This window comes from Paramormyrops kingsleyae, chromosome 25 (assembly GCF_048594095.1).
Source record: "Paramormyrops kingsleyae isolate MSU_618 chromosome 25, PKINGS_0.4, whole genome shotgun sequence".
Taxonomy (NCBI): Eukaryota; Metazoa; Chordata; class Actinopteri; order Osteoglossiformes; family Mormyridae; genus Paramormyrops; species Paramormyrops kingsleyae.
In genome coordinates this window covers 24,154,913-24,175,685 of record NC_132821.1, presented here as the reverse complement: position 1 = coordinate 24,175,685, position 20,773 = coordinate 24,154,913, and the positions used below count along the sequence as shown (strand labels likewise).

The 20,773-nt window shown below is 46.0% G+C and overlaps 1 protein-coding gene across 2 annotated transcripts in view; it reads left to right on the top strand.

Moving 5' to 3' along the window:
• The window catches only part of inpp4b (inositol polyphosphate-4-phosphatase type II B), a 150,207-nt gene that overhangs the window by 37,209 nt on the left and 92,225 nt on the right, over window positions 1–20,773 (top strand). The gene's annotated exons all lie outside the window — the stretch shown is intronic.

Genomic DNA, 20,773 nt, shown 5'->3' with positions numbered 1-20,773 from the left:
CATCAGAATGTTGGCTGTTTTGCAACACTAATGAGGTCCTGTGTTTGCATCTGTGGCCTGTGATTCGATCGAGGATCAGAACGACTCAAACATTGACGCGGCTCTAGCTACGCTTTCGTTCTGCCCCTGCGAGGGACCTTGACAGCCCATCCAGTGAGTGTCGGTGCCTTAGCCATCTGTTTAGACTCTTCCGGGTGAGTAGGTGAGTAACTAACCAGCACCTGCTCCAGGTTCATTCATAGTTGAGTAACTTCAGGTGGCATGAAGATTCTTAGAAGCTCGGTTGTAACCTGTCAGCTTTCATGATCCTTAACATCAGTCAGCGTATCTGTAAGTGTATCGCTAAGCACAGCGACGGGTTCCCATCAAAGAGGTTGAATTATACTGAAAACCACCCATCTGTTTTTGATTCTTCTTACCCAGCTGAAAGTTTTGACATTTAACACCTTCTTTCACCGCGTTCCAGATCTCTGTCAGTGCACACAAGGCTCAGCACGAAGAGTGACTGGTTTCTTTTCACACATGAAAGGAACCCGCATCTTGTAGCATCTGCAAGCGTCCGGCTGGCTCTTTACAGTGGGAATCAGGAGGAATCCTCACTGAGGCATGGACTGTTCAAATCCGAAGCCAAGATGAAATATTAATTTCCTGTTGGCCACTCAACACAAAGTCAATCATGGGGACCAACTGTACTGAATTATTTAAGATGAAAAGATGAACTGACATGACACAGAACAAGAACATCTATCTTTTAACAAAAATGTCATCATCCACTCTTCAAACAGGGCAAATTCTCTCAGGACTTTGTGTGTGTGTATATATATATATATATATATATATATATAAAACAAAAAAACATATATGTTTTTTTTTTTTTTTCCCTTTCAGTACACAAGATCTAGACTGACTTGCATTTATGAATTCATGAGATACATTAATTATTTATTTATTGTGAACCTTGTGTTCATAGTGTCTTAGGAATGCTAATCCAATTCTGGGACAACAGGATTAGTATATTTATATACAATATTTATATTGTATACAACACAAATGAGTTTGATTTTGTATGCTATATACCGGAATAATTATGCAGCATTAGGGATTGTAGCATTGATAAAAAAAATAATCGTGCACTGATGTGTATCAATGATTATAAGCATTTAGCACAGCAGCTGAAATCCTCAAATTGATGTTTTGCGTTTCCATCCCAGTCTGCTCCAACGGCAAGGTTTATAAGCTCATATGGTACCTTCAATCAGTGCTTTCTTCTGAGCTTTCCCAAATAATCTGAAATAATAATCAGACATGCAGAAAAATATGGAGCGCTGAGGATTAGGATTACATTAGCTTGCTCATCGCAGCTCACTAACGCTTCTCTGCCGTTGTCCAGATTTTACAAACTACTTTAAAACTGAATGGCTAATTCAGCTCTTCTTGAGCTTTGACTGGTTTGTTGAAACAGATGAAAGACTCATCCAGCTGTTTTACCTTGACATCAGTGACACATGCATGATTACAGGAGAATGACCAATTAGCACAAAGCAAGCACTCAGTGCTTAAGTGAAATCAAGGTCCTTATAATTGAAATGGTAGTTTACAAACCCTGTCCTACCTCAAAGCATTCTCCCTGACATGGATTTTCTAGTCACCCTAGTTCAGTCCAGGATAAGAGTGTTGTGAATGTAATGGGACTTGAGTTAGAGAGAGAGAATCAGAGATTCCATGAATGGGTACTGGCATTTCTGTGCTCATTCTTCCGGTGAGTTCTGCTTTCTGTGCCCATCCTCGTCTCTATATTTATGCCGTGACGGTTTGTCTGTTGAATCCCATTGTCTCCTCTGTTTCTTTGTTTTTGAATAATTGAACGATTTCAATAATTTAGAGCTTCACGGAAAGCCGCGCTTTGCCTTTGGACGCCGGGGCGACTCTGTGGTAGCAGTAGTGTGGATCATCTGCAGAAAGCAGCAGAGGAAGTCTCATTCGCAGACTGTAAAGCCCACAGGCTCTGTGCTGGACCCATGCCGAGTCTGTCGCAGCAGTGAGGCTTCCAGCCAGTGCTTTGTCCAGTTCCCTGGGGAGAAGGGCAACTCTTCATTTGACAGCCATGTTCTCATCCTCCTGACAGGAGTTGGCAGGGTTCCTGCCTTTGTGTCGGTTCCTTCTAGGCTTGCTGGACTCTCTTCCCCAGCCTAAGACATGTTCCGACTGTGTGAACTGACCACTGAAAAAGTCTCCATGTGCCTAGACTTGTGGGCCCTCCATGATGCTGGGATTGGCTGCAGAACTTCAATCAGATAAGTAGCTGTTAGGAAAGGACAGAATAAGATGGGTTTTTTTTTTGTTTGCAGGTGCAGTTTCTGAATCGTCACTGAACCATCTGCTGCACTATATCTTAGCAATAAAAGAAAAGCCGGAAATCTTCAAAGTGTTTTGGCAGCCTCGTCCTGTTTTGAATGTCTCGTCCACTTAAGTGACGAATCTGTTTGTTGTAACTTCAGGACGTAACTCAGGGTGTGCACACACACTGCACCGCTTCACCAGTGACTTTTCGGTCAATGGCGTCCAGTTGTGTCTTGGATAGGCCTGGTCCAGGTTATTTATTTCCACCACCGTTCTGCAGAAGATGATTTACCTATTTCCTTGCGCACTTAGAGACCTGGGCGCCCCAACTCTGCCTTGGATAGCATTGTATTGGAATATCATCACTGTAATTCTTCCTCATTACTAGGGCCGATCTTAATAGATTACTCTAGGAGGCCCCACCCCCGGGATTGGTAAGTGGGGGGACCCAATGCCTAGCCATATTGCTATTCATGGCCTGTTAATTGATCATCTCATTACCCTACTGACATTGCACAAAGTTATTAACGAAAAATCAGTGCATGCATAAAATCACTTCAGATTCACTCATTCAGAGCAGTTTAATAAGTGTAGGATGGGTCCTGTGATTTCTTTTCCCCTGAGGTCACACATTCAGACTATCTTCACAATCCTAAATAAAAATGGACTCGAGTACCTAAGTATTCCTCTACTTCAGATGTGTCCAGCTGCTGCAAGCGCAGACATAAAGGTGCCGTTGCGATTTTCTAATTATTATTATTCTGCGCGATATTAAGAGACTAATGACTTTTTTGTCACTTAGAAGAACAGGATTGAAGGATGGTCTGATTAAATTTCATCTCGGAGGTAATGTGCACTTGGACATAGCCGTGTTGAATTGTTGACCCTTGCCCGGGCTTAATAAGAATCCTTCAGCCGTGTAGCCGGAGCGGCTCCGAATCTTTATTTGATGGTTTGAGCTCGAGTGCATTTCATCAGAGCCTCTTGGGAGGAGAGATGACCCGGAGAGGTGTGTAGTCCTCCTCAGCAGTGTCAAGTGGCACGCAGAGCCAGACCAGTTAGCTGGCAGGTGAATTGTTAACCCAATAAGAATGAGATAGCCGAAAGAGGAGCAGACCCTTACCCTGCCTTTCGGTTAAGCTCTCTGACTAATGACGTGCTCCTCACACCCAAAACCTGCACATTAGACTAGGGATCCTTGCCTAGTGAAAGGCCGAGTTTTTCAATCCATAGATCTGAGTGCATGTATGGGGCATGTTGCAGAATGACATTACTGTGCCACAAGCGTTCTCTCCTTTGCCACTTTGAGGGAGAGGGATGCCTGTATGAACATGTGAACCCCAGGGCGGGTGTGGAACCTGCAGGTTAAGGATGAGGATGGAGAGCAAGCCCTATCTACTCACCTTTTATGAAATGAATTGAGTTTGGGGTTTGATTTAGGGTTAAGTTTAGGATTAGATTTAGGATTAGGCTTTGGGTTAAGGTTAGGGTTAGGGGTTCGGCTTTGGGCTAGGCTTATGGTTAGGGGTGGAGAGATACCTGTTTTGTGGGTCTGACTTTAGCTTGTTTATTGTTTTATGTGTCCCTCGATTCATCTGCCAGTTCCATTCTAAGGGCGTCAATAAAATTGGCACATTCTCTCCTTTAACCTCTGTGTCTTAGGTTTGTGTTCACAACCACCAGAAGCGAGTTTTTCATGGACAGTAACTCACAGCGGGCCTGACCTTAATCAGTCTCTCACTCGGCGTCCAAGTGACGAGCCCATCTGGAGGCTCGCTGGCTCCCCGCCAAGGCTGTGGTTCCCCCCCCACACTATTACTCTCCACCTACTACTAATGATGTATCTTCTGCATTGTATACTGAAACTTTTGCTGTCAGGGGAATCTACCCTTGCCACCTACTAAACAATAACCAATCGACAACTTTAAATCTGAAAGAGTGATCAAACAAGAACAGGAGGCGACATGCATCATTTATCACTATCTGAGGCACCGGGTCCCGTGTTACGACCTGATTTTCTGGTGATATACCTTTATTTCAGGGCATAACACTAGGCCTAAGGCTAGACCTGCAGGTTCAAATAAATCATTCTCTTTTAGGCCTGTGTCCTTAAAGACCAGCCTACATTCCTATCGGCCTATACTCCATGTAATAAGCATTGCTTTTTCATTCTACTGCTGAATTCTGCCACAGAACTAGGCATCCTGGTCCTGGCCTCCCTTTAGCTTGATCTAGGTCTCTCCACGCTACAAATGCTGGAAATCATCTGGCACCAAGCAGCCCATATAAAGCCCTACTCTCTTGTCTAACACCCCCCCATGCTGACACCCCCGGCATTCCTGCATCTGCTCCGTCTTTCTCCCCCCCCCCCGTTCCTTACTAATGTAACATGCTCGCCGAACCGAGGCTCTCATTTGCGCAGCGCTAATTGCGGTCTAATAATGGGGACGTTTTGTTTGTTTCATCCGAAGACGTGATATCTGATTAAACGCCGGACAGCTGCTTCGGTTCGCCGTGATTAAAATTAATTGCAGGACCAATGCTCATCAGCCCTGAATTGGAGCTGTGTGAATTTATTCCTGCTGTTTCTCGTACTTCCTGCAGTCTGGATTCTTCCTCCATAGTTATTCATATATGTATACATAAATCTACTGTAGAATTTCACATTAATTTCCTAATATCTGGGATGCCTTAATATCTGTTGAATTAGTCAATAGGGTTCATATTAACTCAGAATAAACTGAGTGCCAGGTGAGATACATTGGGGGGAGGGTGTGGTCATTATCACATTGGCAGTACAGCTGGAGGAAACGCACATTGTCAATGGTGAGGCAGACTCCAGCCATTTCCATTTTTGATGTTGCCATGGCGTCATCGGAACATGATTTGGCCCCGCCTCCACATCACCTGGACCAATGGGTGGCACAGATTCTGTGTAGTCCGTCTACCCACCAGGACACTGCATTGCAGTGCACTGCACTTTCCCCTAACTTCCCTAATTACTCTCCATCAATCCCCTCCACTCGTCCCTCGGCACCACTTTGGCTTTTATCGCTCATTTGTCGCATTTAATTTTCTATGGAATCATCATTATTTCGAGTATTATCATCTTTTGTCTTCTGGAGAAGGAGACCAAGCTGGGTCCAGGCGCTCTGATCTTGTGCTTGGGTGGGATCTTAACAGATCCCTTGATCTTCAAAGGCTTTGATTGATTTGTTTTTTTTTTTTTACGCTCTGCTTTTGCACAACAGAGTATCCATTGGTCGATGACCACGTTTCGCTATAGTCTTTGGGATCCTGAAAGAATCTCAAGGCCTTTAAACGGAGGATCAATGGGCAGGTAGATGCAGGCATCCAGGGGATCCTGCAAACAGGGAGGCATGTCAGTTAAACAACACATAGGTCAAAGCTTATCTGATAGATTAAAAAAGGCAATAGCCTGACAGCATCGGTCTTCAGCTGGTCTGAACATCGAATGATGTGACTGGCTACTGGGCTGACATAATTAAACAAACTATCACTGTACTTTAAAAATGCAGATGCAGCATGAATGGACACGATAAATAAATAGGTGTATTTTTAAGTCACTGGTTACAGGCACACAGTTTTACAGGTTCCTGGTCAAATTCCAAGAGGAGCTGTTAGCTGTAACCTTGGGCATGATGTTTGATATGCGTGAGTGACAGTAGGCAGCTGTATGAACTCAGGGTTCATTTTGGTTGGACGCTTTGGCTATGCAGTGAAGTAATAGAAGCGGATGGTTCACCCAACTTCCTGGAAGGCTATGGGGGCTGTTCCGGAGCCATGGAGCTTTGGGCACCATCGGGACCCCTCCGACCGCCCCCCCCCCCCCAAATGTGCGTTTTTAATTGGTGCATCAAATATATTCTTAAATATTATTCTTAAAGGCCAAGTGGATTTGTCTATCCGTGGCTCCTGTGCAAGTTGCTATGGCAAGATCAAAAGTACGAAGGGATGTTCCAAGTAGAGAGGCCTTTACAAAATTAACAAAACTGCCATCCCGGTCCGAATCGATCTTCACCTCCTTTAGTCCTGGAATATAATATATCTACCTTTTGTAAATAATACTGTATAGTTTTGGGATTTTGGATCATGGTGGGGGCTTTTGAGGACTGATGAGAATGGTCCCAGATGCCTAAAATGGACATCATCCTACCAGTCAATGCACTGTTAATGAATTTTATTAAGCATATGCTTATCCACTAAAACAGCTTTTTCACATACGTATTTCTTTCCCACCCAATCGACATAAAGCATGAATAAGATTATGGGGAGTGGGGGCATCGCGTGGCTCAGCAGGTGATTGGCTCAAATCCCGCGACCAGCAGACTGATGCCACCATTGGGCCCATAAGCAAGACTTGTTACCCCCAAATTCTCCTGGGGGTGCCGGATGTTAGCCCACCCTGCTATGTGACCCCCCCCCCCAAGCTCGCTCTCACCTGTATTTATGTGTCTGGGCATCTCATGGAGAGCAAGATGGGGTAAGCGAAAAGGGAATTTCCCCACATGGATGGATAAGGTATCACTATTCTATTCTACGTTCCTTTCCAACTAATCCCCTTGTGATCAACATCACGGCCAGAGTTTCCCGACAGTTGGCAAGTCCTCCGAGTCTCTGATTCTGTCCATGCCTGTCGACTCAGCCTCACTCCCGCTCCGTGTAGATCCGGAATAGTCCAGAATTCATAGAAACAGTCGTAGTGTTCTATTTTAAGAGGCGGACACAAATGTCGCATCAAGCACACGAGCCGTGAGTTGGGCCACCGGCATGGGTGCACTGTTGTGGTGGCACCCCATCCATATAGCCGTCTCCCTGACAATGTGCCCCCCGCAGCCACGGAATGCCCCGGCAGTTACCCAGGAAGAGGAAAGCCAGCCGCACCAACGTGGGCGGGCTCGAGGCGGGCCGGGGTCCTGCACCGCCTGTCCCGGGGAAGCGTTGATGCATGTGATTTTCCGTGGCAAACTGGACACAGAGCCACATGAGATGGAGGAGGGCTGCTGTTGATGCTGGTATTGATGGAGACGGTGCCATGCAGGGCCCTGACTGGATTAGAGATGCTGATAATATGGATCTGTGGTGTCACACAGCTGCCGCCAGGTTCTCATGCTGCTTATAGGAATGCAGTCTTCTGCTTCATCCTGTTTTCTCAAACCTTTTATTTTTCCTCTGATCATTTTTCCTTTATAGAGACTGCTGTTGAGGGTATCATTTCTAGATCTTTGTGTTTTTATTGTGAATCGTGTTGGATCAGGGGTCAGTGTTGGTGGGGGGGGGTCTTGAGTTTCCTTTGCAGAAATGTGTATTTAGGCCAATTTGTATCTCTAAGTTGCCCGGTGTGACTGTGTGACAGCTAGAGGTGGAAAGTTCAGGTTCAGAAAGTAAAAACCCAGATCAAAATTTTGTTTCAGCCAATCAGTTGAGTACTATGGTTGGTTGAAGCAAAATCTTGGTCTGGATTAGTACTTTCTGAACCTGAACTTTCCACCTCTGGTGACTGCAATCCTTCCCTGCTTCATACCTTCAGCATCCGGCGATAAATATCAGGCTCACTGTCACTGACTGGATAAATATTTATTGAGGACATATAAGATCGTGCTTGTAGCTGCTGGTTAGCAGCTGTCAGATCCTTGTAAGTAACACCGATCACCTGGGATGGACAAAGCTGGCATGTAAGTACGCATTCACCTTTAAAAATGATACGTGCGACAATCGATTGTTTGTAAAAGCGCAAATTCGTACTTATTTTATGTGCGTTTGCGCTGCTTGTGTACCGCTTATGTCCGTCCCTGCTCACTTAGTGAATCACCAGTGTGAGGACTGTACTGTGCCTCCTATTTCAGACTGAGCGTTTGTTCTTCCAAACCTGTGTTCATTGGACAGGCACATAACTCTGGTTTGGCTTCGGAAAGGAAAAGGGCACTGGTTTTGTTCACACGAGATTTGCCGGGTCCTCTCTGGTCACATGCCGGACCGCGCGTCCCGATTCTGTCGACTGTGCGTGCGGGCCTTCGTGTTTGGGTCTTCAGGGTGCCGTATCTGACCCCGGTGATTAAAGCAGCTTCATAATTCGAAATATCAAACCTTGACCTTTAAAGATATTGAATTTATTTTCCTCTAACAAAGCAATTAAATGTTCAAAGGCGAGGGCCGCTCCTCCTGTTCCATCCGCCAGATAAAGGTTAGCTAATTTACGGTGGCGGGGGTGAATCAGGCGATCATTTAATATGTGGGTGTTTTATTTCCCCAGCACTGATGAACTCTGTGGAACAGGCCGCGGCCGGCAGTCGTTGAGAGTTAAGGGAGGCCTCGGGGAATGACTTATGGAAGCGTCCCGCCTTCCGGCCGTAGCCAGGGGGCGCCTGTGAGCCTACCTGTTTCATGGAATGCAAGGCGCGGTCGCCACGGCAATAGTGACGGATTCTGCTTCCAGGGGTACACTGCCTGATAACGATTAGACTCCCTCGAGGTTCGCTTCTGCTAGTGTGCGTCGGGCACTTAAATCTCAGAAGCAAGCCTTAAGAGCCCCCCCCATCCGCCCCCCCCCCCATATCTCGCATTCCTCCATTTTCCCCCTACTGTGGATGTGCCTCAGCCTTTGAGGACAGCTCCAATTTTGCCGGAGCATTCCGTTTTTTTCCCACTTCTCCTATTTTCGCCGGACGTCAGATATGAACCCCCGACTTCCCCCCCCCCCACCCCCCCGTTCTGACATTCACTCCAGAATCAATGAAATTAATTGAAGTGATTCGCTCTGGTCAGGAGATGCTTTGCCAAGGTGAAAGCTTTAATCACGAAGCGCCCTGAATTCTTTATGGGGGGGGGGGGGGGTTCTTTATTTTTTCTTTAAACCAGAGAGCAGTAGCAGAGGTGGAACGATGTGAGAGTGCCTCACGTCTATGTGAAAGTGCTTTGGCTCTCCATTCTGAGCCAGCAGTCTGGGGGGGGGGGGTGTGAGTCGGGCGGGGGGGGGGGGGGTGTGAGTCGGGCGGGTGGGGGGGGGGGGGAGAGATGTACCGCATGACAACGCAAATGGAACTGAGAGCGAAATCTCAAGTGTTCAGATTTATCTGACAACGGAGACGCTGCCCCCCGCCCCATCCATCTCTACCCCCACACTTTCCCCATCATCTTGGCCAAACCTGTGTGTGTGTGTGTGTGTGTATGTGTGTGTGCCTGTTTTATTTTTGTTGGCCCCTCTTTAAACAAACAGGGACCCGCGCAGATGTTCGGGCTCCGGGAACAGCTCGCTGCCTCCCTGCCTGTCCGATTTGTTTTCCCTCCTCGGTAAATTTCCAGAAATAGCCAGGCCGGCGCCGGCACACCTGGGGCCCCCACCGGCGTTCCGCGTGCCGTTCGGACGCCTCGCCACGGCTGCCGTGCCTGGGCCCGCCCCCCCGCCTCCTTACGATGCCGCTTTAGGATGTGCCCACGTGCTTTTTTCTCCTTCTGCTTCAGACGTTCTGATTCTGCCGCTTCATTCCAAGCGTTAAACAATAAATTAAATACTTTGCTTTATATATTAATGCTATTCATATACATTTTCGTGTTTATTGAATATTGTCAGCATGTTTGGGTTACTAAAAGCACTCTATATATCCAATGTTTGATTATTATCGGTATTATAAATATTTTTATATAGTGAAGCACTATGTTGCTGAAATTATGAAGCGGCTTCATTATAATAAACAGATTAATCGTTCCGCATTCGCTGCACGCTGGTCACTCTGCGCCACCTCCCCCAATGCCCCCCCCCCCCCCCCCCCGCCACCTGCGCTTTCAGCCACAGAGTAATGCATCGCTCCTTGGTAATATTCCGATTCTCATTGCCAGGTGTCTGGCTGCGCCAGCCCCCCCCCCCCCAGACAAAAAACAGTCAGCAGGCAGGATGGGGGTCCAGCTGCAGTTCTGGTCGAATAGTCGGGGTCTGTTTTTTTTAGCACAGGTGTCTGCATCTGGCAGGGCACAGGTGTCGGGGATCCTGGAAGGCGGAGCCATTTAGGGGCCCCAAAGGGGTGTGGGAGAGCATAACAGCATGAAAAGACAAAAAAATATATAATAATAAAACACATCTGATTGTTATTCAGTAAATTTACAGAGGATTTAATCTAAAGCAAACCAGGCGAGTTTCTAGCTATTGACAAGATCAGGTGGTATGTCAAGTTAACCTGGGGTTTGACTTTTTTCGTTTTTGCAGGAAGACAGAAGGCATCTGGGCTAAAATACTCGGCGCTAGGCTTTAAATACTCGGGGCTATAGTGATCGGACCTAACGACACCCGTGAAGCAAAGCATAGTTTAAGCATTAGGGCTGGCTGGACTCCTAACCAATTCAGACAGCTGGATGCTCATTGGGGTCAAGTAGCTTAGCCAAGCGTAACGGGGGCATCCATCGGGACTTCACAGCAACTTCTTGGCAGCAAGTCCTGGGTTTGATTCACACCCCCGTTTGGGTTAAATCAGCTCATCTGGTTTTTCTTGGCATGATCTTTATTTCTAGCCAAACGCTGAATCGCTTCCTTTAATGCAACACCAGCCGCGTGAGGCACAAAGCACTTCCCTTTCTTTTTTCTAATTGAGGACAAGTAATGAGTAAGCCAGTTCTGAATCGGTCTCGTCAAAAGAAAAAAACAAACAAAAATAACAAAACATTTCATCTAACGGCACTGTGCTCAACCAAGCGTTCCTCAAGGTTTATAAACGCGAAAAAGCTCCTTGAGAGGGAAAATTGGATTAATTATAATTGTTTCACGGTAGGTGGGTTATCGGAGCAGAGGGTTGGAGTACATCGACGGCGCGCGCAGTTGGATCAGCGGAACACGGTAAACGGCTGTTGGTTCGTACACCAAGGGAGTGCGAAAATATAAGCCGATGGAAGTGCGAATTGATAAACAGATTTTCTCAACATTCAGAACTGTGTTGGTGTATGGCAAAATATAAATAAAGCCACCCCCCCCCAACACATCAGTGCATGAAAGGGAAGTTATGAAAAGACAACAGTGCCAAAAGTATGTTTTACTTTTCAATCACCTGACTAGCTATGACTGATTAGCCGTGATTAGCAGTGACAGGAGCTGATTTGTCGACGTGACCACTTGACAACAGCAGTTTTACATGGATGTATATATCAAGCAGAAGCTTAAACTCTAAGACTTTCTAAGCAGGAGATAATTAGGATGGCTATATTTTTCCATAAATAAATTATTACTCATAAAGGGTGAAGGTTTGCTATTAGCATCAGTAAGAAGGAAACCCGTGAAAAGCATAAACACCGCGCTATGAAAAATGGTTACGAGGAGAAGGAATCAGTCATCAGTTTGGAAACAGGGTACAGAATCTTGGGTTACACCAAACAGAGGAAGCCATCATATCAATAACGAGGTCTAGCTGGAGATCTCAGATCTGGAGATATGGTTCTTCACCAGACTACCACCCTCTCATTGACCCACCAGGATCATTTTCTCCTGGTCCTCTTCTGTCTAGAAGCAGAAGAGCCATCGCGATCTTCTGTGCACCCAATCATTTCTTGCGTCCATGTCTTATGAGGTTAACCACTGAACCTTCGGAAGAAGGACGCACGTAAAGGTAGCTTTTTGAATCCGTTCTGGGTAGGTATTGAGGTGAGTGACTGTCTGCAAGCAGGCGTTTATTGTGATCCTAGTTTCATCTGTGAAATAATGAGGCCGGGGCATTCGTGTGGAGGGTTTCCTGCTGAAAGGACACGACTCCAGGCTTCCCAATGCGCCTCATTTAGGAGGTGATAGGTCGAGCGCTGTGCCTCTGGGATCAATTTAGAGAATTGCGGCACAAGACAAATCCATCATAAGGAAGAGGGCTTTAGTGGCAAGTACGCAGGACAGTGGAGACTAGTATTCTAGGCCTGCAGATCTTGCCGGCGATGTTGTATCCTTGCTTTTTTATGGTTCTCCTAAATTTTCATTCTAGTTTAGTTTTTTCCAGTTCAGTGTCACACCCTGCTGAGTGGGCGCTCCCTAGCTAAACTGATGCTGCTTTATATAGTCCACGGGAGACACGGCGCCAAGAGGAGGAGGACGAGTCCCTCAGAAGTGCTTATGGAGAAGCCTGCTGACGTACCTCATCGCTCTCTCACCTCGTACACCCCCTAGTGGAGGAAAGCCAATTACATTCTGCATAAGAGGAACACTGTATTCCGGTCAGCCCAAGACACAATGGAAAGAACTCCATCGTCAGGGCTTGAAGAGCTTGGATATGGACTTGCAGAGAGCAGCTTTGTGGGCTGGCTGTGCTTGTTACTTGTACTTTACTTCCTTTTCTTAAAAAAAAAATCTAGTTATTTGAAGACAGTGAAGAAACTAAGAAAAGTTGTTGCAAATAATGACACCAGCAGCAAAAGGGGGTAATAAATGTAATTTGCCATGATCATTCATTTGTGGTGAGTTGACCAGCATAAATGATACCCGCCATTCAGATTTCCACGTCGGGGGTGTCGTTTTTGCCAGCGCCGGCTAACGCGATTGTTCCCTTTCACACCTCAGAGGGTACAATTGGACACCGTGTCATTTATTGCATATTGCCGGCAGTAAAAATGAGGCAATCAATGTACTCCATGCCGGAGATGAAGTAACGTTTTAATGCAATTTTAGCCGGTTGTGGGTGCCGTTCGGACCATTAGATGCCCCAACAAGCATGAAGCAGCTGTTTCCACAAAGACATTTCCCTCTGAATGGATAAAAAAGGGAGAGCAGACCATCCATCCTATAGAAACTGACACCATATTGCATAGACTAACAGATAGGTCTGCGTGGTTCTGTTAATTGTTTTTCTCCTTGGGTCCATATACTCGGGCATTGTGTTTACGACAGCATTGGGCTTGGTGAATGCATTAAAAGGCAATCAGTGACAGGGCACTGGTAAGAACTCGGGCTCGTCGTAATGCGTTGTAGCACATCTCCGTCATTTTTGGCTCATAAGGGTAATGAGATTTCCAGATCGCAGACTCCGTTTGAATATCAACAGCGTGCACTGGTTGTGTCGAGCCCTCATTTCTCTGACTTCTCGAGCAGCGGAGAGAAGGTCGATACCCATCTTGGACCAGAGAGTTTCTATCGTAGACCAACTTGACCTGCGATTGCAGGCTTTTTAGCCATGTTGGGCCTCAGCTACAAAACCTAGGTCCGATGACTGTTCTACTGTTAAGTAGACTTTGAGGCTTTGAACTAAGGAAGGCAATACAGCAAAGGGGAGAGCTTGATTACTGTGCATTTTGTAGCCATAGCCCCCGTTTTCATGACACAGACCTTTCCAACAGACTGGCCGATTCATCACATAAAACATGTTGCTTTTGTTTACGAGGCTCTGGCTGACTCTGATGTCGTAACACTCCAGACAAAAGAGAGCAGCATACGCATATTTGTGGTGTCTTTTGTACCCCAGTATCAGCGCCCATAACCAAGGGCGATGTGCCTCTCAATCCCTGCCAGACAATTTGCTCTGACTTTTGGGGACCTGGCACACATTGTGGTGAGTGATGCCCAGGATCCAAATGCTGCAATCAGTCCCCCCATACCATAACAGCCCCCCCCCCCCTTTCCCCTTCACACACTCAAAGCGAAGTCTCCCTTCCAAGCTTTTGATAAAACACACAGTTTCCTTCCCAGGAACTATGTTGATACACTGCAGCACTCCTGGGAACTCAGTAGTTTTTAATCACTCTGTTTTTTTTTAACATATCGCTGAAGCTGAAGTTGAAATCACATCTCTTTTAACCCCTTGTATTGGTAAGATGCATTAGTGAAGCAGGTCTTCAGTGAATATGTCTGGCATATATGAATTCTGGGTAGGAGACCAGTCGAGGATGTTTCTTTTTGTTTTTTTGTAAATGCTACAGTTTTTTTTAGGGGGGGGGGGGGGCTTCTTAAAGTGGAGGTACTATGGCATGTCATGATATTTTAGCGTTTCTCACCTTTAATGGAAGGCTATCCGTAGCAGTCCCTCCCACCAGATCTCTGTCTGTTCATGTTCTTTGGACCGTATACACTCTTCGCATCAGACTTGCTATGGTGCTGTATGGTGTTGACATGCACATGTTTACTCAGCTAGTTTTGATGTTGGAGCTTTTCCGGGGAAGAACTTCGCCTAAGGGTCCAAAATAAGGCCCCCTTCTTGTACTTGAGCCTTACTGTTGTGTCACGGACCGGGGAAGCAGGAGCAGGGAGATGGAGAATCGAGGAATGAGGGATTTATTTGGGATTAACACAACAAAAAACATTCGGAGCAGAAGACGTCACAGCGTTAATGACCGGACTTGGGAAAACATGCCTAACACAGACTTAAATACATCTACAACACGAAGAAACAGCTGGTAAACACGGGGATTTCACATGAGCTATATGGGGCGGCGTGGCACACGGGAGGAGTGGACGAGTGGGGCATGACACGGTTTCAAGTCTTGGTCTGTAACGACCTCAGCCTTTTGTTTGTGTGTATGTTGCAACCCAAGCGTGGGTGATGTAGTGAGGAGATGGGTAATCTGTCGGCGGATAATCGCCTGACGTGAAGTAGAACTGACAAATCCTAACGCACTGACACTGACGTAAAACTGACATGTGTCAAGGTGAGGCAGTCCGCGTTATGCTGTTGATTAGTGACAGGGAGATGTTGAAAGACGTCTTGCCATCACCCTGCAAAATACATCAGCCACCCTGACTGACTTCCCAGGAGTCCCGTATTTCTCTGTACCAAGCTCATTAGCTTTCACCTCCACTGGCAGGATGCTGTTGTCTTTAAAGAGCTTTGCTTATGCACTTAAAGACCGGATTCACAGAATGAATAACATACATGAGGTTCTGCAGTAAACTGTACTGTTTACAATTGGCATCCCATCCAGGGTCTGCCCCAGCTGTGTGGCATATCTCTCTGGGATAGTCTGTAGGCCCCGTGACCTTGACCAGGACAGGCGGTTAAAAGATGGATGAATGAGACATTCAGTCTTTGCTTATGTTTGCAGACTGAAAATACAGAGTGAAAATGACATGGTGGCGCAGTGGTTAGTACTGTTGCTTCACACCTCTGGGACCAGAGTTTGAGTCTCTGCCGGGGCTCCATGGGTGTGGAGTTTGCATGTCCCCCCCCCCCCCCCCCCCCCCCGGGGCTTCCTGTGGGTTCTCTGGTTCCCCATCCCAGTCCAAAAACCTGCTGAGGCTAATTGGAGTTGGGAAGTTGTCAGTAGGTGTGCGTGTGCCCTGCGATGGGTTTGTACCTCATCTTAGGTTCTTCCCTACCTTGTGCCTGTAGCTTCTGGAATAGGCTTTGGACACGCCCCTGCCCCCCCCCCCCCTGGGACCCTGAATAGGACAAGCAGGTACAAAATGGATGACTGTAAGTGAAAATGCATGTTAGGCAAGGGAAATGGAGTCATTTATCTGTTTTCAAACACGCTGTCAGTGGACGTGACTGTTTTTAAGATGACTTTCTTGTAAAGAAACACAAAGAATTTATGATTTGTAAATGTTTAATGCAGCATACAGTATGTAGTGGTAGCCCTTTTGGGCTGCATGTAAGGATTGCTCAGGAATAAACGTGTGGACACCAATGGGTGAGTTTTCTCACCCATTATGGAATTATGTTGGAGATCAATTATCTAAAACTTTTCCAGTACATAAATAATGTACATTCAGTAAAAAGTAAATAATTTATGTTCAATTCATGAGATCAGGCAGATTTAAAATGCCCTGATAAACCAGGATCTGATCGGTACTCACATGAAATATTAATTCTGGAACATCTGACTTCTGGGTGTTGTGTGAAGAGGTAAAACTGAGGGCAGGTAATTGGACACTACAGAGAAGAAGGGAGCTGAATGTTGATGTTTGACTTAATTCTTAAAAAAATGTACAGCGTGTTATATGGATACCCTGTCCACAGTGTGTATCTCCCGTTAATTAGTGAAGGCGAACCGCGGGATTTTTTGCCAGTTTATTATATAATTATTTCTCCAATATGAGTAGTGCTAGCTGCAAAAACGATTAGCGATATGCTCATGCTGGCAGAAATAAAAATGGATGAGAGGCAGTATTGCACTCAAGCATGGTTTGCAGGGTGTCTGGAAACCCAGTGTGTGTTGTTGGAAGCCTCCAGTTGCGCCATGGATAGCGTGGTGGAGGGAGACTCCCATCCTGGCGTGATGGCAAACGGTCACCCTCTGCAGCTCTGGCCTGGTGCTCATCCATCATAACAAACCAGGCTGCGCTAGGCATGCACTTTCCAGCTCGTTAATTAGCAATTAATTCTGAGTACGACTGGCCTTACCTGGAGAAGAGGGAGGCAGCAAACTGCTTGACTGAGTCATCCAAGGCTCTACAGTGAGTGGGCTGCAGGAGACTGTTGGAAAGCTAACTAGAGGTGCGCTATCGATGCTCTGCTATCAGCGCTATGCTATTGGCTCTCCCCGCAAGCCCCCAGAACTTTGGGCCTGTGTCTTTGAGGAGAGGTTACATATGCGAAAGCTGCTCAGCCGTCCCGCTGGCACACGAGGGTCACGCCGACGTAACGACTGACTGTGGAAAGTAGGCTTTTACCGAAGCTAACACGCATTAGCACGTCAGTGCTAACAGCTGGTCCTCTCTAGCTCTCTATATGAAGGCACTACATCAAATTAAACTCCAATTACTAGGCATTATTATATAGGAAATGGTGGGTTACTTTGTCCCAAGCGACTTCTATATGCCACAGTTTTAATTTTGATCTTGTAAAGCATTACAAGATTTAATTTGAAGTTATTCAGGTTAAGGGTCTTGTGCATGGGAAGCAGGGATTCTCTTGGGACTTGACCTGGAAACCCTTAGGGTCCTTAACCTCGAGGAATGATTAGAACGGAAGTGATACGCTGTGTAATACCTAAGGAACCTTTAGCACTGTTTGTGACTCTTTATGGATGCGAAAGCTGGACAATGAAGAAGTGGGTCAGGAAGAGTATTGACGTCTTTGAACTTTTAAGAATACCCCGAACCACAAGGAAAACAAACAAGTGGACTAATCAAATTAAGCCTGAACTTTCCCTTGAAGCAGATTGAAGCTGTCGTATTTGGGAGTATACTATTTTGGGGTATACTCTTTTGGGCTATACTATTTTGATGATATACTGTTTTAGGGGCATATTCTTTAGGGCTATACTATTTTGATGGTATATTGTTTTTAGAGGTATGCTATTTGGGGGGTATATTATTTTGGGCCGTACTATGTTGGGGTATTCTTTTTGGGAGGTGTACTATTATTGGGATATACTGTTTGATTGTATACTATTTTGGGGTATACTATTTTGATGGTATACCATTTTGTGGTGTACTATTATGCGGGTGTACAATTTTGGGGTATACTATAAGAAGTATCAGTACAGCAAAGAAGACCATCATGCTGGGAAACTTGAAGGTAAAAGAGGAAAAAGATGAGCAACAACCAGATGGATTTACACGATCATCGCAACAATGAAGATGCCACTGGAAAGCATAAAGACTCAGCCAGAAGATAGGGCAAATTGTAGAAGTGCCATCTATACAATTCATAACTTAATCTTATGATATGTGAATGCAAAAATTATTACCGTTGGGGATTGCTCATGATTGAACCTTTGCCTCATGCAATTTGCATGTTTGGAATTAAAACAGATGTTATATAAACACCATCTCGTGCGATTGCTGTGTGTACGTGGGCCAAATCCCAAACATAGCAGCGAAAGGAAAATTACATGTGCCCACAAGTAGCCTGGAGTTCATTATTGACGGAGCTCTTCATTACGTTGGGAGATGTACGATGATGCATGCTCGCTAATTCCTATTAGCATCTCGGTCACATGCTCGTGAGGATATATTATTAGATTAACATGTGCTTATTTTGAGTTAATGTTTTGAAAGATGATGTTCCAGGATATCATCAGGATTGGGGAAAGATCTGTCTGTCAATAAGGTATAATAGAGAGAAAGGTTTACCAGAAGATTGGTGAAGGAGGGAATAGAGACTAGACACAGGTCTTAGGGGGAAAGGGATGAGGCAAAGGAGGAGGAAGAGAATGAGGCGAGGAGATATCTGAGGGTTTGGAACGTTTCAAGCCGTGATCTGTTAAAAATACCAGTATACGACCACAAGGAGGCGGAAATGGGGCAGCCTCCAATATTCGGTGCAGAGCTGTGAAACAGCGGGGTGTGGAGGTGCCATCTCAGGAGGGGGCCCAACTGTCTTTCAGCCCGGCCTCGTGTCCAAACGACACGGGAGACAATCAGGCGGAGAACAGGGGAGAAGGGAGGGTGAGGAGGAGGATCGATCCAGGTCCAGGCCGGCTTCAGAGTGAAAGCAAGTTGGTAGAGTTCAGAATCAGGGAGAGAGACACCCCCCTTCGACCTGTCGCAGGTCGGTGTCGGATGTTTAAGTCTTAATGAGGAAACCAGCAAATGCCGTACTCGTTATCTTTATATTTCGATGTCTATGTTTGAAGATATTTTAACATTTTATTATCCAAAGATAATTTATGTACATTTAAAATGTCTATTTTATATATTGCAACCCTGGGACGCAGTGATGGACGTATTTTATATTTTTTACGTGCATGCAGGGGGGCTGCTAATGATTTTGGGCCCCATGAAAGCATATTATATTGTGCACCCAACCCAGATCAATCGGATTATGTTCCGAATTTTAGGGCCACAGTCACACAGGGGCCCCTGGAATCATAACTTTCCCCCTCTTCTCGGCGCCCCTGTGTCCATGTCATTAATAGTTTGAAAACCATTTTAAAACTTTTATATAACGATGTGACGTTAAAGCCGCTGTGGTTGCAATGTGCAAGGTGATGAGGGATAGAGGGGTGAGCGTTTTTGATAAGGGGGGGCGGGCAATCAAAGTCACTGACAGGGGGCGCTGTTTGGATGTCTCCCGGGGGGGGGGGGGGCTTGTACCCTCGGACAGATGTTAAATTTGACACGGCAGGGTTTCAGTTCCAGGAGTACGGGATATGGAAGTAAAAGGGATGTATGAAGATCTGTGTCGTCCATCGTCAGAATTCCATCCTGCCTGGTTAAAAACTCATCACAGAGGGATCCCATCTCAGGAAACAGTCAGAGCTGGGAATCCCCCCTTTATAGAGGAGTCCGCCGCAGTGACATTCAATTTGTATGCGCGCGGCCTCCGCCCGATACCGCCACGGTACGGTCTGTCTATCCCGCTCGGGTCAGAGCGCTGACCCCTCCTAGTTAATAGTGGGAAGGATCGTATTGGAATTTTAATGGTCTCTGAGAGCTATTGAGACATACAGAAAACCACCAACCCCCCCCCCCCCCTTTTGGGCAGCATCGCTAAAAAGGCCACCGTTCTATTTTTTCTTTTCTTCTCCTCCCTCCATCCTGCATCCTCTCCTCCACACCCCTTTTTTTGACTATTGATTTTTCTCCTGCAGCGTCTCTGGGCTGTTGGCGGAAAAGGACTGCGCGTTACGGTATGAGACAGGGCTTAACGCCGTAATGAATCGTCCCTCTGACTCGGACCCTGATCCCTGCCCCCCCACCCCCGCACCCCATGGCACCTTAATGGGTCGGTCGCCACCTCTACGCAGAATTTATACGTTCAGGAAAAGGACACATTCATCCCTGGTAGATTGTTTTTTTTTTGGGATGCTGTTCTGTCTCTCTGATCGCCCGATATGTGAAATCAAAACCAGTACACTGATGAATTAAAAGCATTATCCTCTTGGTATGGATCCAGTTTTTTTTACATTTTATCTCCTACAAGTTTTTTTTAATACTTCTGCTGCCCTGTCCAACTGCACTTTTTCAAATGATTTTGCATTAAAATAGTATAAGATCCAGTTTACCAGCGTTATGTATCTTACGTTCATTATGGAGATTCGTTTGATTAAATATATACTGACCAGAGGAAACAGCTTTTAGTCCAGGCCCAATACTGCCATCGTACTGCCAGGTTAATTACAGGTGATATAATGATTTATGATATAATGATTCTCATACTGTTGTACAGACCTACATCTCATAAAAGACCCAGGCGGTTCTGTACCTCCCAGCCCATAAAATAAAATTAAATCGAATTAAGCTGGATGATCACTAAGGAAATGAATGAATTATTTATTAGTTAAGGGCAGCTTGGTGGCCTCACTGCTGACGGGTCGAGGCCCACCCCCCTGGTGTGCCCGGCTATGGACTGGCACTCTGTCTGTGGTGTTCCCCTGCTTCAAGATATATCCTGCATGGGATTGGTTCCAGGCCCCTGACTAGGATAAGCGGCCGAAAGATGGATGGCTGGATGGATGGATTAGTTAATGATGTGTGTTACCAGTTATCAGTACATATGAGCAAAATAAGTATGGGGAGTTATTCAAGAAGGAGGGATTCTGACAGAACGAGAGTCGGACACACTCGCCTTGGCCA